We start from the raw sequence: 19,679 nt of genomic DNA on the forward strand, positions 1-19,679 counted from the left end.
ACGCTGTCAGTGTGGAGCTCAGTGTGGGGCTGGATCTCATGAATCTGAGCAGGTATCAAGAGTCAGTTGCTTAACCAACTGAGTCACCCAGCTGCCCCGGAATTATGTATATTTTAAAGTTAGGTCTTAGCTGTGAAACCATCTGATCCTATTGTCTTTTATTTGTTTGTATGTTTGTTTGCTTGTTTGTTCATTTTGGGTGGTCTTTTTTTTTAATTTTTATCTTTTAAAAAATTTCAGTAGAGTTGATAAACGATGTTACGTTAACTACTAATGTATAACATAGTGTTTCCACAAGTTTATACATTGTGCTATGTTCACTGTAAGTGTACCTATCATCTGTCCCCATATGTAGCTATTACAATATCACTGACTATGTTCTTATGCTGTTCCTTTCATCCCTTTGACTTATTCATCCAATAACTGAAAGCCTGTATCTCCCACTCCCTTTCACCCATTATCCATACCCCCCCACACCCCCACCCTGGTAACTATCACTTTGTTCTCTGTATTTATAGTCTGATCCTGCTTTTTTGTTTATTCATTTGTTTTTGTTTTTTAGATTCCACTTATGAGTAAAATATTATGGTATTTGTCTTTGTCAGTCTGACATATTTCACTTAGCATAATACCCTCTAGGTCCATCCATGTTGTCTCAAATGGCACCATATCATACTTTTGTATGGCTGCAAAATATTCCAGTGTGTGTGTGTGTGTGTGTGTGTGTGTGTGTGTGTGTGTGTACACACAGGACATCTTATCCATTTGTCTATTTTTTTTTTAATTTTTAATGTTTATTTATTTTTGAGAGAGAGACAGAAAGAGATAGAGCATGAGCAGGGGAGGGGCAGAGAGAGGGAGACACTGAACTGGAATCAGACTTAGGCTTCATGCTGTCAGGACAAAGCCCTATGTGAGGCTCGAACTCACGAATTATGAGATCATGACCTGAGCCGAAGTTGGAGGCCCAACCAACTGAGCCACCCAGGCACCCCCATTTGTCTATTGTTGGATACTTAAGTTGCTTCCATATCTTGGCTATTGTAAATAACAATGGATAAATATAATGGTGCATATATTTTTGAGTTAGTGTTTTCACTTTCTTTGGATAAATTCCCAATAGTGGGATCATATGGAATTTCTGTTTTTAGTGTTAAAAACTAAACTTTCATACTGTTTTCCACCGTGGTTGTACCCATTTGCATTCCCACCAACAGTGCAAGAGGGTTCCTTTTTCTTCACATTCTCAAAAACATTTGTTATTGCTTGTGTTTTGACTTTAGTTATTCAGACAGGTATAAGGTGATATCTCATTGTGGTTTTGATTTGCATTTTCTGATGATTGGTGATATTGAGCATTTTTTTCTTCTGTCTATTGACCATCTTTAAGTCTACTTTGGAAAAATGGCTATTCAGGTCCTTTGCCTATTCTATAATCAGATTGTTTGTTTTTCTGGTTTTGAGTTGTATAAGTTCTTTATATATTTTGGATATTAACCCCTTACCAGATATATCATTTGCAAATACCTTCTCCCATTTAGTAGGCTGCCTTTTCATTTTGTTAATGGTTTTCTTTGCTGTGCAATTTTTATGTAGTCCCAGTAGTTTATTTTTGCTTTTGTTTCCCTTGCCTTAGGAGACACATATAGAAAATCATTGATACAGCCAGCATCAGAGAAATTACTGCCTGTGTTCTCTTCGAGGGTTTTTATGGTTTCAGGTCTCACACTTAGATCTTTAATCCATTTTGATTTATTTTTGTGTCTGGGTGTTAAAAGACAGTCCAGTGTCATTCTTTTACATGTAAGTGTCCAGTTTCCCCAGCACCATTTATTGAAGAGACTGTCTTTCGCCTATCATATACACTTGCCTCTTTTGTCCTAGATTAACTGACCATATATTCATGGATTTATTTTTGGGCTCTTTATTCTGTCTCACTGATCTATGTGTCTATTTTTGTGCCAGTACCATACTGTTTTGGTCACTATAGCTTTGTAGTACATCTTGAAATTTAGAATTGTGATCCAGAAATTGTGATCTAGAATGCATCTTTGTTTTTCTTCCCCAACATTGCTTTGGTTATTTAGGGTCCTTTGTGGTTCCATAAAAATTTTAGGATTATTTGTTCTAGTTTTGTGAAAAATACTGTTTGTATTTTGATAGGGGTTTCATTGAATCCATAGGTTACTTTGGATTATATGGACATTTTAACAATATTAATTCTTCTAATACATGAGCATGGAATATCTTTCTGTTTGTGTTGTCTTCAATTTCTTTCATCAGTGTTTTACAGTTTTCAGAGTACAGGTCTTTCACCTCTTTGGTTAAATTTGTTTGGGGTATTTTATTCTTTTTGGTGCAATTATAATTAGTGTTGTTTTTTTTCCTCTTACTTTCTCTTACTTTTTCTCTCTTTACTTTCTCTCTTACTTCATTATTAATGTATAGAAACACTACCTATTTCTGACTATTAATTTTGTGTCCTGCAACTTTACTGAAATTATTACTTCTGGTAGATTTTTAGTGGAGTCTTTAGGATTTTCTATGTATAGTATATCTGCAAATAGTGACAGTTTAACTTCTTTACCAATATGGATTACTCTTATTTATTTTTCTGAAAGCATTGCTGTGGCTAGAACTTCTAGTATTATGTTAAATAAAAGTGGTGAGAGTGAACACCTTGTCTTGTTCGTAATCTTAGAGAAAATGCTCTCAGTTTTTCACCGCTGCATATGATGTTAACTGTGGGTTTTCATATATAATTATGAATGAGGTATATTAAGGTATATTCCCTCTAACTCCACTTTGTTGAGAGTTTTTATCATGAATGATTGTTGGATTTTGTCAAATGCTTTCTCTACATCCATTGAGATGATCAAATGATTTACATCCTTTATTTTGTTGATATGATGTATCGCATTAGTTGTTTGCAAATATTGAATCATTCTTGCATCCCCAGAATAAATCCCACTTGATCTTTTCAGTGTATTGTATGTGGTTTGCTAACATTCTGTGAGGGTTTTTGCAGCTATGTTCATCAGGGATATTGGCCTGTAGTTTTATTTTTTTGTGTTATCTTTGGTTTTTGTATCAGGATAGTGCTGACTTTGTAGAATGTATTTGGAAGCTTTCCTACCTCTTCTATTTTTTGGAGTGGTTTGAGGAGAGTAGGTATTAACTCTTTAAATGTTTGATAAAATTCAACTGTAAATCCATCTTGTCCTGAACTCCTATTTTTCTCATACCTTTTCGATACCAATTCAATTTTGTAATTTGTAATAGGTCTATTCAAATTTTCTATTTCTTCCTGGTTCAGTTTTGGAACATTGTATATTTCTGAGAATTTATCTATTTTCTTCTAGGTTGCCCAATTTGTTGGCATATAGTTTTTCATATTATTCTCTTACAATCCTTTGTATTTCTGTGGTATCAGTTATCATTTGTCCTCTTTTAGTTCTGATTTTGTTTGAGTTCTCTCTCTCTCTCTCTCTCTCTCTTTCTCTTTCATGAGTCTGGCTACAGGTTTATCAATTTTGTTGATCTTTTTAAAGCTCTGATTTCATTTTTTTTCCTATTGTTACTTAGTCATTTATTTTTGCTCTGACCTTTATTATTTCCTTCCTTCATTTCCTACCTTCTACTGACCTCAGGGCTATTGTCTTTTCTCTTTTTGGTAATTGGTTGATTCAAATTATGTATTGTTGTTGTTATTGTTTTTATAACATACTCATTAGGAAGTTATCAATTTTTATAGATTTGAAATTTTTGCTGAAGAGTTGCACATAATATTCTTTTTTACAGCATCATGCTGTTTATATATACATTTATACACATTTGTATTTTATATAATTTAATAATACATTGCTTTGGCATATATACATATGTGGTTAAATTATTGTGAAAAGAAAATAAAATATACAGAAAAATCAGAGAAGCAATTAACATCAATGGAAGAGCAACTGCAGGTAAGCAGGATAATGCAAGAAGTAGTAAACCAGGGTCCTTAAAATTATTGATAATATTACATTTTTAAAATGAGTGGTTAGTAAAAATAAAATGAGTGGTTAGTACATATGTTTTGGTCTATTATACTTCATACTATATATAAAATACAGTTTTCTTTACTTATGAATATTTCTTTTTTTTCACTTTTTAAATTTTATTTAAATCCAAGGTAGTTAGCATATAGTGTAATAATGATTTCAGGAGTAGAATTTAGTGATTCATCACTTACATATAACACCCAGTGCTCATCCCAACAAGTGTCCTTCTTAATGCCCATTGCCCATTTAGCCCACACACCCAACATCCCACCAGCAACCCTCAGTTTGTTCTCTTTATTTTAGTTTTTCATGGTTTGTCTCCCTCTTTGTTTTTATCTCATTTTTGCTTCCCTTCCCCTATGTTCATCTGTTTTGTTTCTTAAATTCCACATATGCACGTAATATTCTTATTTACACTTTCCTCATTTTTATACTTCTAGATATATTTTTTTTCTTATTTCTAATTTTAACTGCTTTCACTCTTTCACTATTTTGCTTAGTTAAATCTTATCTATTGTCAAATGACAACTCTGGAATTTATTTTTCTAATGTATTTTGTATTAGTTTTAAGTGTTATTAGTTCTTTTACCCTATTTACATTTTGCATAATTTTAATTGTTTTATCTTGTAAATTAGTGATATAAATATTAAATTTATTGACTTTTATATTTTATTCCTTAATAATGAAGACATTTAAGGTATGTATGGTTTTCTATTAATTGTTTTAGTTGTTTCCCATAGTTTGGGTTTGGAGTATTCACATTTTGTCTTTTTATAAGAATTAGGTAATTTTAGGCTTTATTTCAATTATGGTCCAAAGATTATCTAAATGTGTGTTAATTAATTCCAAGTACTTGTCTATTTATCTTAATACATTGGCTTATCTGAGAGTACTTATAAAATCTTTACTTTTGGGAAAGCTGTGAAGATATACTTTGTAACGAAGCACATGACTATTTGTTAGTCATATATATATATATATATATATATATATATATATATATATATTTGAAATTTATTCTTTTTTTTTTTTTAATTTTTTTTTTCAACGTTTTTTTTATTTATTTTTGGGACAGAGAGAGACAGAGCGTGAACGGGGGAGGGGCAGAGAGAGAGGGAGACACAGAATCGGAAAGAGGCTCCAGGCTCCAAGCTGTCAGCCCAGAGCCTGACGCGGGGCTCGAACTCACGGACCGCGAGATTGTGACCTGGCTGAAGTCGGACGCTTAACCGACTGCGCCACCCAGGCGCCCCTGAAATTTATTCATTATTAAAGAATACAAGGCAAAAGTCAAGAAATTTAATATTTACATCACTAATTTGGAAGATAAAACATTAAAATTATACAAAATGTAAATAGAGTAAAAGAATTAATAACTTTTTTAAGTGTGGAGCCCAATATGGGGCTTGAACTCACTACCCTGAGGTCAAGACCTGAGTTGAGATCAAGAGTTGGATGCTTAACTTACTGAGTCACTCAGGTGCACCAAGAATTAATAACTTTTAAAACTAATGAAATAGAAAATATATTAGAAAAATGAATTCCAGAGTTATCATTTGAATTTAAGACTTAACTAAGCAAAACAGTGAAAGAGAAAAAGCAGTTAAAATTAGAATTGAGAGGGGGACATCTGGGTGGCTGAGTTGGTTATGTGACCGACTTCAGCTCAGGTCATGATCTCACGGTTTTGAGTTGGAGCCCCGTGTTGGGCTCTGTGCTGATAACTCAGAGCCTGGAACCCGCCTCAGATTCTGTGTGTCTCCCTCTCTTTCTCTGCCCCTCCCCTTACTCATGCTTTGTCTCTTGGAAATAAATAAAAATTTAAAAAATACTTAAAAACTTAGAAATGAGAAAAAATGTATCTAGGGGTATGAAAATGAGGAAAATGAATATAAGAATATTATGTGCAACTCTTTGGCAAAAAAAAACATCAAATCTAGAAAACTGATAATCTCGTAACAAATATGCTACAAAAATAACCAAAAAAATCAATAAATAAATGGTACTTGAATCAACCAATTATCAAAAGGAGAATGGAAAGATAATGTTTAAAAGAAAAATAGACCCAAAAGCAGAACAAATTACTTTCAAAATGATTTTTTTGACTACCTTGGAGTATATTAAAATCTCACATAGTATTAATCTCTCTACTTTTGACTGAGTGAATAAAATTAGTTATTATATTATGTTAAGGGATGATTATTTATTACACTGTCATAATTAGTTACCCAATTTTATTGAATCATTTTTTACTACTAACTCATAGAGCTTTGTAAACATCTTTGGCTAACTTTTAAGACTCAATAAATTAGAAGAAATACAAAATTTTATTATGTATTTCATATTTTTCAGCTTATAAGCACATTTTCATATAATTTATTAGGCAATCTAAGCCTCTAGAAATTGTGATTTATTTTATTTCAAATGATATGTCATATTTCTTCATTTCTAGAGTTTCACTTCTCTTTTCATGGATTCTTTGCTTTGAGTTAGACATTCAGTCACTCTGTTTATTGAATAATCTATCAACTTTAAAACTAATATGTTTCTTTCTTATAAAGAGAAAAAAAATACTAGCATCTCTATTAAAGTATCATTTAGAAGAGCCAAGTGTAATTTAAAATTTAGTTTTAAAATTTTTAATGGTCTCCATTCCATAATTTCCATCCAAACCACTTCTGTAGCTAGAACACAAGTTGTTGCCAATTTGGTTTGCATATGTATTCTTCCAATTGCTAATTTCCAGATCTTCAGATATATTATTTAATCCTCTTTGATATTTATATGTTGACTAGAAATAAATTTAAAGTTTATTGGAAAAAGATGACTAGAGTAACTTACCAATTATTGCATCATCTAGAGATACTTTTATTTGGAGACAGTGCCAATTAAAAACATCTGGAAATTTTCAAAATCGTGGCTCACACTCCAGTCTCTTTTAATATTACAGTGAACCATCTGCATAGAGATTTAATACAGTTTTCAAAGTTTTCAATAACCCAACTTTTCTCAGCCACAAATAATAAAATGAGATGTATTATTTCAGATAATGTTCCTTCTAGTACAGAAGACCAACCTAAGCCATAAAAATAACTTCAAAGTCATGAGTTTTACATTTTTTTAAATGTTCATTTATTTTGAGAGAGAGAGAGAGAGAGAGAGAGAGAGAGCAGAGGAGGGGCTGACAGAGAGAGAGGGAGAGAGAGAATCCCAAGCATGAAACATTAGATCATGAACTGAGCCGAAACCAAGAGTTGGTCGCTTAACTGACTGAGCCACCCAGGTGCCCCTTTGAATTTTATACTTTAAATTAATTCTTAAAATAATTCAAATAGTTGAAACATTGTTGATGATAACTGAATTTTTAAAAACATTTTTGAAATATATTTCAAACACATACAGAAACACATACAGAAAGTTGCATAGATTATAGCTCTGTAAATTATCACCGAAGAATGCCTGTTATTGTTATATTTTTGAAAGCCTTTCCTTTATCTTCCATATTAAACAGAAACTTTAGTCTCATTGTATCCTTGAAATCTTCTTCTTATTTCTCTATAGCATTTATTGCCATCTCACATAGAATATATTTCCTTTCTATTTTGTGTGGATTCTTAACATAGCCACCTAAGTCTACCTGCTTCTACCTTTGTACTAAGTTGGTTCTTAGTCTCTCAAAATTTCAGTACTGAAATGGCCACACTGCTTTTTTTTTTTTCTTAACTGAGGTTCTTTCCTGTAGAAGTAATTATAACAGTAATAGTAATTGTGGTGAGCAGCAATATTAATTAATAATAAAGTTATAATGTAGTTATTTATGCTGATTGTCTTAGGATGCCACAGAGACCACTGGGGATTTGGATTCCCATCATGGTGGCATCTGTAAAACACTCAGCACTGTCTTCCAGGTGGCCTAAGTCCTGATTAGTTGCAAGTCTGCTCTGAGGATGGTTTATGAAACTCACTGTTCTTTAGATGAAGCATTAGTTTGTCGTTATCCTTGAATTGTGTTGTGACTAATAATTCTTAGTTTAGATTGATTCTTCTGAATCTGTAAGGAAGAAGAAAATAACATTAATAATGGACTGTAGTCTAGACATTTTTCTGATACTGTGCAAAAGTCAGAAAAGACTGGAATGTCTTGTGATGTGGGAGAGAGTACAAAATAAAAACAGATACTTATATTTGAGGAAATAGAAACTAAATGATTATTTCAATCAAAAATATGAGTGACTAATCCTAGTAACATAAAGGTTGGATACAAATGACACTCAAAAGTTTTATCAGTAATAGTTGAAAGTGCTACAAAAATAGTTGAAAGTGCTAATCATTTACTATTTCTATAAGAATGATACTTAAAAATGTTCTGTTTAAAATTTGTGGTTCAAATAAAGAATATGTGCAGTTATTAATGAGGAAGAAGAATTTAAAAGAACATGAATCAATTTCACATAATAAAGCAACCAAAAACTGAAATTTTGAAAAGATTCTTAATCATAGAGTGTCTAAAAATCTTACTGGAGAAGATCTTCAAGACACCTACCCCCTTTTGGAACTTTTTTGTCAGTCTGAGAGGTTCTATAAAAACATCGTCTTACATATTTTTGATGTCTTAACAAAGGATCTGACAACCCTACCTTAATTTTGATCTTTGGAGCTCATTTCTTAAATTCAGAATAATTTGACATCTGGAGAAGGTGGGAATTAAATAGTTATATTTTTGAACCCAACAAGTGCTGGTTTCTTTAGATTTAATTTTTTTTCTTTTGCTTATCTCTCTCCTGTCACATTTATTATGCAGTGAGAGAAAGCCAGGTGGCAATTTCAATAGTCTTCCTGGAAATCTCCTCCAGTATGTCATCAAGTGTGTTAGGTGTGTATCTTGTTTTCCTCACTGCAGGTGATTGTTTTGTGGAACTTTTCACTAATAAGTAACAAGGTTCCCCTTTCCTCCAACTGCTACTAAAATGTTACTTATTTTCTTCAAGACTTTGCTTACGGCCTCCTCAAAACTGCTGGATCCGCTAATACTTTTTTTGAGGCCTTCTGGTTTTCACACACTGCATAGTACCAAAGTCAATGATAGCTGTTTTAGCCTTTTGTGATAGTAATACACAACTTCAGGTACCAAAATCTCTCTGGTTACTCCTTTGCTTCACAGAAAACCCAGCCTAGTGACATAAAGCAAACACTATTTTATTATACTCATGGATTCTGTAGGTTAGAAAGTCATAAATATTACTGTGGGAACAGGTTGTTTCTCCTCTGTGATGTCTGGAGCCTCAGATAGGAAGATTCAATGGCTAGGAATGATTTAGTAACTGAGATCTGAAATCATTTGAATGTTTGCTCACTCACATGCATGGTGGATTTTCCTGGCTATCTACTGGGACTTCATACCTACATACAAACCCCTAAAAATGACTACTCTGTATGACTGATTAGGCTTTCTCATGCATAGTGACTAAATTCTAGGAGCGAGAGTCCCAAGAGAGTCAGGAGGAAACTGTATCACCTGTTTTGACCTAGCTTCAGAGGTCATACAGCATCACTTAGCTGGCATATACCCAACCAGTTCTAAGAGGACAGAACATAAGTCTCATCTATCTATGGTAGGAATGTCATGTAGGAAAAGCATGCATGGTAGGAAATAATTTTGTGGCTGACTTTGGAAAATACAACCATCAATAATAGTGTTTCCAAAACAATTTTACCATAATTTTGACAATTGAATCAGATCAGAATCCATTAGAAAGAGATGGCATACATAAATTATAAATTTTGAGGGGTATCTGGGTGGCTCAGTGGGTTATATGCCTGACTGTTGATTTCAGCTGAGGTCATTTTCTCAGGGTCATGGGATCAAGCCCTGTGTTGGGCTCTGCACTGCCAGCAGGGAGCCTGTTTCAGATTCTCTCTCTTCCTCTCTCTCTGCCCCTTTCTGCTCTTGCTCTCTCTGTCTCTCTCAAAAATAAACAAACAAACTTTAAAAAATAATTATAAATTTTGAGAAGAGTTTACATGTGTGAGAAGGTTATAGTGATAATTTCGAAGCACAGCACTATTACCACTCTTAAGTTTGAAACTTCATACCTAGTTTTGAATTATACTATATTCATTATTTCATGTCCTGTTCCTTTTTTCAGCAGTCTGTTTGTAATATTCATCCATGTTCTTGCATATAGCTTAGGTTCATTTTCATCATTATATTGAATTCTCTTTTATGATTACACCATAATTTATTTATCCATTCTCCTATTGAGAGACTTGTTTTCTAGCTTTGGCCATGATGCTCTAAACATTCTTGAACATGTATCCTAGTGCACACAATGCATGGATTTTCTAGGATATATATCTTGAGTAGAACAGCTGCATCATAGATCATGTGCATCTTAAACTTTTAACTTGATAATGCCCAACCATTTTCCAGTGTAATTGAATTAATTGCAATACCACTAACAGTAAATATGAATATCATTTGGTTAACATCCTTGATAACACTTAGTATTGTCAGACTTTCGTATTTTTGTCTATCTGCCACTCTGGTGTTAGTGGGTGTGGTTTTTCACTTTTCCTGATTATTAATGATATTACCCATTTTTAAATATTCATTGACCATTTGGATTTCCTGTTAATAGAAGTAATAGTTCAAGTTTTATGCCTAATATTCTTTTGAGTTTCCTCTTTTATTCTTATTGTTTTTTCAGATGTTTTTATATATTCTGGTGCAACCACTTTGCTAGGTATATGTGATACATATACCTTTTCCTTTTTTTCACTTTCCTTAAGATGTCAGTCTTTTATCAAATGGTTAATATTTTCTTTGCATACGCAGTTTTTCCATAATACTAGGTGATTGTATTTTCTCATGTGATCTTCTTAAAGCCTTATAGGTTTTCTTTTTTATCTTGGTCTACAACCTACCTGAAGTTAATGTTTTTGTTCTGTGTTTAGGAAACATCCAATTTTATTTGTTTCCCTATGAATACTCAATTAACCAAAGACTTTATTGAAAAATATGTCTTTTCTCCATTTTTAAATAAAATATCTCACATTTGTTGTAACAACTGATATACTTGCTTTTATTCTTTCCATTTTACATTATGTTCATCACATTAGTTTTTCTTCTTATTCATTTTCTTTATTTTGTTTTGGTTTTAGTCAGTTTTTATTCAACATTTCTCCCTTTTTATTAGTGAATATTTATATTCTTCCAAGACATTGTGTTTACTCTTCATTTCCTGAAACTCAGACATCTATATCTATCTGTATTTATAAATCTATATATTCAGTATAATATGAAAACAAAACAGCAAATATTTTACATCTCTATATTTCCTGTTTCTCTTGCTTTATTTTATATCGTATTAAGATAAACATTTTAGTGTGTTTTATTTTCCTAACTCTTAGATTACTATAGGATAAGAAGTTTAGAAAGTTTTAAGATTTCTTGATAGTCTTCTACTTCCTGAAAACCTATATTTGTTAAGATAATTTAGACTATCTAATCACAGGTGACTATCAAGTTTTCCTTTACAATATGACTGTATAAGCTGAAGAGCTCTTGTTTAGAATTTTTATTATACCTTCACACACTATCATTATCCATTTACAAACATATATAGATGGAGGTTAGGAATGGGAGAGAGATTGAATCATTGCTAACCAGTTCAGTTTCTCCCATCTTGATTCTCTGATAAATTTCATTTCTTGATTTGTTAGAATCCTTTCAGGAATATTTTTATCAAATACATATGTTCTCCAAATATTTGAATATCTAGAAATTATTTCCTTTTATCCTGACAGATAAATAATACTTGATTGCGTATAAGAGTCTACTGTAGTAGTCCTGGGGTGCCTGGCTGGCTCCGACAGTAGAGCATGCAATTCTTGATCTCAGGATTATGAGTTTGAGCCCCATGTTGGGTATAGAGATTACTTAACAATGAACTCAAAAAATAAAGAATCTAGTGTAGTAGTTCTTTTCCCTATCATCTGTAGCTGTCATTCTTTATCTTTTAGATTTCTATTATTTTAGATTAAATGTCTGGTATGACTCTAATATTTTATTAAAATTTATTTTTCTGTCAGGAATCTTTCAAATTTTAATCATTATTTTAATCTTTTAAAAAAGTCTTTATCTTGGGGCTCCTGGGTGGCTCAGTCTGTTAAGCATCTGACTTCATAATCTCAGATCATGATCTCATAGTTCCTGACTTTGAGCCTGTTGTCAGGCCCTGTGCTAATAGCTCAGACCCTGGATCCTGCTTCAGATTCTGTGTCTCCCTCTCTCTCTCTGCCCCTCCCCTACTCACACTCTGTCTTCTCTCTCTCAAAAATAAACATTAAAAAAAAATCTTTATCTTAAAAAAAAGTCTTTATATTTAGTGTTCATGTGTTTTATCGGGACATGTCTACGTTGATAACTTTGTTTTCTTCATCTTGCCTGAATGTGGAGAGGACTTGAAATTAGGAGATTTAAATGTTTTTATTTTTTAATGTTTATTTATTTTTGAGAGAGAGAAAGAGTGTTGCGTGCAAGTGGGGGAGGGAAAGAGAGAAAGGGAATGAATCCCAAGTAGGCTCTGCCTGTCAGCACAGAGCATGGACCTTCAGATGATTACCTGAGCCAAAATCAAGAGTGGGACACTCAAGTGACTGAGCCACAGAGGCACACAAATTTAAATGTTTTTAAATTCACAGAGATTTTCTTCTGTCATTTGTTAACCATTGCCTCTCTTATGATAGATCCTTTCTCTTCTATAAGTCCCATTGTTAGCAAGTAAAAGCCCCTGGCTTTTTCTTCTGAGTCCTTTATCATTTCTTCCATTATCTTCATTTCCATATATTTTGTTATATGTTTGGTCATATATTTCTCCTTGTTCTTCCAAAATACTAATAACCATCTCAAGGGTGTGTACCTTTTCTTTTTATTCCCCTGACATATTTTCAGATTTGAAGATTGTATATATGTATATGTACATGTATTTTTTTTTCTTTTTTTTTTACCTCACATATTTGCCTTTTTTCCTTTCCATTTTTTGTTTTTGGTGTGAATATTTATTTATTTGTTTATTTATTACTTATTTTTGAGTGAGAGAGAGAGAGAGTGCAAGCAGGGAAGAGGGGCAGAGGAAGAGAGAGAGAGAGAGAGAGAGAGAGAGAGAGAGAGAGAGAGAGAATCCCAAGTAGGCTCCACACTCAGCATGGTGCCTGACATGGGTCTTGATCCCCATGGCCCTGGGATCATGACCTGAGCCAAAATCAAGCATCAGAAACTTTCCACCACAATATGACAAGGATCTTGTTTCCTTCAGTTTCCAATAACATATTCCTCATATTCTTGTGATCCCTCACCAGCAATATCTTTAATGCTCATATTTCTATCAACAGTCTGCTTATAATGATTTATGTGTGCACTAAGACAATATAAGTTTTCTGTTCACTTTTCACTTCATTCTGAGTTTTCACTAGCAGAGTTGTTAATGTCCACATTTATATTAACAGTCTATTAAAGGCAATCTAGACTTTGCTATATGCTCCTCAGAATTCTTTCATCTTCTGCCCAATTCCTAAATGCTTGCACATTTTAGGTATTCACATAGCACCATCTCACTTCCATGCACCAAAATCTGTATTAGTTTCTTACTGCTACTTTAACAAAAGGACAAAAATTTGTTGACTTAAAACAATATAAATGTATTATCTTATAGTTCTAGAGGTCAGGAATCTCAAATAGCTTTCACTTGACTAAAATCATGGTGTTAGCAGGGCTGTATTCTTCTGGATACTCTAGGAGGAATCTATCTCCTGGCCTTTCACAGCTTTAGAGTCCTCCTAATTTTTTTGGCTTATTGCCCCTTCCTTCATCTTCAAAGTCAGCCAGGTATAGCAGCTCCAAACTCTCTGACTCTGCCTCTCCTGCCTCCCTTGTGATTATGTTGGACATACCTGGATGATTCAAGATGATCCTTCTATCTCAAGATCCTAAACTTAACCACACATGGCAAGTTCCTTTTCCTTTGTCAGGTCAAGTAACATGGTATAGTCAGGGTTATCCACAGAAACAAAACCAAAAGACATAGATATATAGATATATAGATATATTCCCTCTTCACTGGAGAAGGTCATTTTTTTTTCCTATTAAGGTCTTCAACTGATTGAATGAAACCCACCCACATTATAGAGGGTATTCTAAGTCTAATTATTTAAATGTCTATCTCATATAAAAAAATAATACCTCTACAAAAATGTATAGAATAAAGTTTTTTCAAATATCTGGCCTAGTTGACCCATAAAATTAGCCATCACAACTAGAAATAGGTTTCAGGGATTAGTAGTTGAACATCTTTGCAGGGCCATTATTCTGCCTACCACAGTGAAGATCTAAAAATGTGAATAATGAAAGGAGTAAAATAAGACAGACATGGCAGGGAGGGGAGTACAGATGTATAGAATTGTAAGCATGTCAAATACAAAACATAATTTTCAATAGTGGGAAGGTGTGGGGGAATAGATGGGAACTCATATATCAAAAAATGTGGCAAGAGACAAAGCTATAGAGGTGGCCATAAGCCAACCTATAGAATAAGGGGTCAGTCTTCATTAAAGGCCTTGATTCTTACCCTAAAATGAACTGTGATGTATGGATAGTGAATGAGACAACCCAGTGAGTCACTGATGAGTTTTAAGTAGGAAATGATGAGATTATCATTATAAAAAGGAAGACTACTCTGGAACCAGTGTGAAGGCCTGATTTCCAAGGAGAAGCACTGGAGGGAAGGGAAAAATAAACAGTGAAACTGAAAAAACACTGTAATAGTGGCATTGAAGGGAAGGAGTTTAAGGCATAATAAGACTTGGTGATGGATAAGTTATAGATGGTAAATGGTAAGAATATGCCTTGAAGCATTTGGAAGATTATGTTCATGTCTAAGACAGAAATGTGATTTAACAATTGAATGTATGATTAGAAGAAAATGTAGGCATTAGGCAACGTTTTCTTAGAGTGATGATGATATTTGATTATATTCTAAGAAAATGTCATGGTGGAAATGGTAGGGACTTCCTATTATGAAGACTCTCAAGGAAATTTCAAAGACTCTATAGGTAAGATGCTTTTTTGGTAGCACCAAAGTAGAGTGGAAAAGGAGGGTTTAATGAGGATCCTAAGAATGAAGTGGAAGCAGTGGAAGTCTTCCAACTTAGAGATAAAATGAGGTGAAAACTCCATCATTTACTATCTATTATTTGTCTTAGGCAAATATATATATATATATATATATATATATATATATATATATATATATATATATAATTTTTAAAAATCTTAATGACTCAACTGTTATTAAGCATGGTATCAAGCTTCAGCAAAAAAGTTTGCATGCATTTGTCATTTAATGTCTGTGTATATGTACTGTCAGTATTATCATATTAAAGTTGAAATTATTGCAGCTTAGAAAGCTAAAACATCTTACCCCCAGTCACATAGTGGAGAAGTAAGAATATAAACAGACCTCCCGGACTCTAATATCTATTCTCTTAAGGAAAGATCTCTCTTTACTGACAAGATACTTAGTATAATGGGCCAAATAGCAGCTATGGTGTAACGTACAAGAAGCACAGCCAAGAGACTCAGGAGTGCATCTTCAAACAGCCAATGTGTGACCTTGAGCAAATCTTTACTCTCAAATTAGATCAAATATCTAACATGCAATACTAGATGTAACATAAAATCTATGTAACATCTAATGTAATGTAATATCTAATATGCAAATTGGATATGTATTTTCCATCCACTGATTTACTATTCAGTATGACAAATTGTTTACCCTTTTATGACTATTCCTTTTACCATTCCCCTCTGTGGGATTGAGGCTCAGATTCCCCTTCTTTCTGGCTCACATTCTATATTTTACCTGGTAGACAGTGACCACTGAGTCTGTAGTATGATTTGTTTTTCAAACTAGTAGACTACAAGACCTCTAAAGTTCATTATAGATCATAAAGTCTACTAATGTGCTGCATTTGACAATGTTTTCACTTTTTTTCCAAAGTGTAAATGTATGTAGCTGTGAAAGAGAAATGTTATTTACTGAGACACCTTTGAAGGTGCATTTTATTTTGTACAAAGGAGAAGTCCCACTAAAAAAAAATAAGACTAGGTGGAATTTCTTCTCTGTGGGAGAGATTAAAGAAATGCTAAAGTGTATTAAAGACAATGGAATGCAAACAATATAGATTGGTTACAGAACTTCGAGACATCTTCACAGTCTGGAATTCGTTACAGAAAGTGGATAAAAATAAATTAGAACTTCCTGAAGTGAACACAGAAAAAGTAATTTGACATTCACAAAACTCTTCAGTCCTGAATCTCCCCCAAAATAATTATTTTACTTAGAAATTTAATTTAATTTAACAACAGCTGTCAGTAACATGGAAATAGCTGGTGGGCTTTTAAAAGTGAGCACTGAGATACAGAAAGCTATTATATAAGGGCATCACAGTCTGTGACAAACTGAGAAGCAATATCTTCCTTCAACAGAAGTGTGTGACAAGGCTTGAGACTGTTAAAACAAGTAAAGTTACTTATAATTGGGAAATTGCCTGTTTCACACAGTCCATCAGACACTCACATGGCTGTACTTAATGGAAGATGCTGATGACAAGTCACAAAGGTGTCACTTGGGTGACATTCCATTTAAAGTCACCCCCAAACAGACAGCGTGAGCTTTCCAAGGGGAGGCATAACCATTGGTCTGGAAGCAGGCAGGATTATAGTGCAGAACCTAACAATACAGGAGAGAGTTCTCCAGCCCAGTGACTTGGGGAATGGGGCTCAAGTGGGTAAGTAGTGTCATTACTGCTTGCACATGGATTTTGTGTCCCTCTTCCAATACTCTCTAAGCCCTGTCTATTCCCTGGAGAAAGAATGAAGAATATGGAAGCAGTGTGTACTTCTATTTGATGGAGAATATACCTAAGTGAAAATGAGGAGTGTAAAGGAAAACAAAAGTTCTTGTTAAATGGCATGAAAAGCAGATTAGAAAGGAGAGCAAACCATATATGTGGCCTCTCACAGTGAGACCTCCATTCTGTCTAATGAGGGAATTGCCTTAGATAATGTCAAACTCAGCTCTAGAAGTTTATTTCTCTGTATTCATAATTGCTTATTTTAGTTGGAGAGATGGATTTAAGGGATAAAACAAGAGAAAATATATAGGCATTGGCAGGTCCTTTTAAGAAATAAAAGAGAAAACTGACCTAAGTTGGTTATGTTGACTGGTGATAACGTGACATGGTACCTACTGACTGACTCTTGAATCCACTTCCCTTCATCTTTGATCAGTAGCCTGTCACTATTCATGTCTCAATCATTACAAACAACTCCATGGATTTCCCTCCCTCTATTTTTATCCTATTCCAATTTATTTCTACACTTCAACCAGAGGGATATTTCCCAAAATGCAAATCTGCTCAAGTCATTCCTTTGCTTACACATCATTAATTGTTCACTGTTGGCCTCAAAATAAAATCCAAATGCTTTAGCATATTGTACAAACATTTTGCAATATGACCTGTGGGAGTGTTCCCCGTGGCAGGACTAAAGAGAAAGCCAACAAAAACTGGGAATCGTGTTTATCTGAAGTACTCTCAAAATGTTGTCAGGAGAGAGAACAGTAAAGGATGTGCTTAGAAATCGGCAGAAATGCCTTGCATCAAATATGAACATTTGAGGTGGAAGTCCTGCCCCAGAAGTGGAGCCAAGCAGGCCAAGGTGACACCTGAATAACAGTGGACCCTGCAAGACGCAGCCCTGCCGCGAGATGTGCTGTTCTTCGTGTGTGAACGGGGCCACTTCTTTATTAGTCCTTGGGCTGTTCTGCAAGGTCCAGAGCATCATCTGGGCCTCCCTAGCATAGCTGCCTTAGCCCGACTCCTGCTCCAGGCAATGCCTGCAGATACAGACTTCCCAGACTGTGGCCATTGGACCCGCACTCCGTGCCCTGGTGCTGCAGCCTGGCAGTCCACTGTGGCACCATCAGGACCCTGGTACTTGGTGCTGGTCTTCTCTTCTCCCTTTATTCTGTGAGTTCAGTGATGCTACAGGCTGGAGGGTTCACCACTGATGGTTCCTTTGAACCAGGTATCCTGCATGGTCCACCGTGGTGAAGTCTATGCCATGTTGTCTCTGAAGATCAAAGGCCAGCACTTCTACTAACTCTTGGACAAAGCTGGACATTTCCCCAACATGATACCCTGACAACACTGTGGGTGCCTACTGCAGCTTGTGAAGAAACCACCTTGGGTTACTCACCCCTCCCAGAGGGGAACAAAAGCAGAACCTTGGTGATGGGGTGATGACCAAGGTCACACAAGGGGCCCCAAAGTTCATTAATGGCAAATAAAAGAGCAGTCACCCCCCACCCCAAAACAGCAAGAACAAACAAACAAAAACAAATATGAAGAGTTGAGGACAAAAGCATGAGGACAGGAAATAAATTAGAAAGTTCTGAAGCACAACGTACAGAACTGGTACAAAGAATGGGTAGCAAGGAAGCTTCAGGAGGACATTTGTGTAAAGTGAGGGCAGAGCTCTTCATTTACTCTGTGGTGTAACAGAGTGAGAGTGTAAGGGAGGTGGAATGACTCCACACTGCCTCCCTTTCCAACCTCAACTCCTGCAAGTTGACCTCTCCTGTGCTATCCTCTTTGAGTAAAAGGGAATACTGAAAAATGCTCTGTACTGTTTCACATGACTTTATAATTCCAAATTAGCACAGTAACTTTTGTCCCAGTAAAAACTTAACATTTGCAGAATTGAATTTACTTAAATTGAATCCTTCATAGTGAAATATTCTCTTCATTCCAGAATGAGAGGCTCACACTGCCTCCACTGTAGTGGAATAGGCTTTCTTTTCTCCTGCCTGACAAACTCTTTTTCAATCTTTGAGACATGACATCGATTTCAAAAACTGAATGGGCCCTTCTATCAGAGCCATTCTTTCTCTGTGTCTCCACAGGACCTTATACATATCTAAGAAATATTACATACTGCATACCAGTGTTATTTGCTAATGTGACTGTCTCCACACTGTAACATAATTTCTGGAGGTTAGGGATGTGCCTTACTGGATACACTAAATGTATGAGAACGAGACTGAGGGAGAGACCAAGACCCATTAAAGACACTCTCCTTTCTCATAGATTGAATCCAAAGGGCTAAAATAGAGCTCTACTTTATGTATTTTGCCATTGTTGTTTATTTTAAATAACCTCTTGGAATGTTTTCTTCCGATTTAAAATAGCTATACCAAAATTGTTATTTTTACCTACTCATAAGAGGGACACCTGCATAGAAGAAAAGGATAAGGAAGCTAAGGACTTTAGATCAAAATAATAGAGATGCAGGGTAGGCAGCAACTTGCTTCCTGCACCACACAGAGTTAAAGAAATGGTTTTAAACTGCCTCCTGGAGAAAGATGACTTAGCCTGCCTTGTGGGAGCAAGTAAACAGTAAAGGGAGCAGGAGCTGATCTAGCACTGCTTATTTTGCAACAATACTTCTCTTTGGATGAGAGGCTACATATCTAGAAAGCTGGATTAGGGAAAAGAATGCATCTCAAAAGACATGA

At 34.6% G+C, this 19,679-nt stretch overlaps 1 pseudogene; it reads left to right on the forward strand.

The window, feature by feature from the left end:
* Nucleotides 1-18,338, forward strand: part of LOC122231477 — a 46,930-nt pseudogene extending 28,592 nt beyond the window's left edge.
* The last annotated feature ends 1,341 nt before the right edge of the window (nucleotides 18,339-19,679 follow it).

The sequence above is a fragment of the Panthera tigris genome, chromosome D1 (genome assembly GCF_018350195.1).
Source record: "Panthera tigris isolate Pti1 chromosome D1, P.tigris_Pti1_mat1.1, whole genome shotgun sequence".
Taxonomy (NCBI): Eukaryota; Metazoa; Chordata; class Mammalia; order Carnivora; family Felidae; genus Panthera; species Panthera tigris.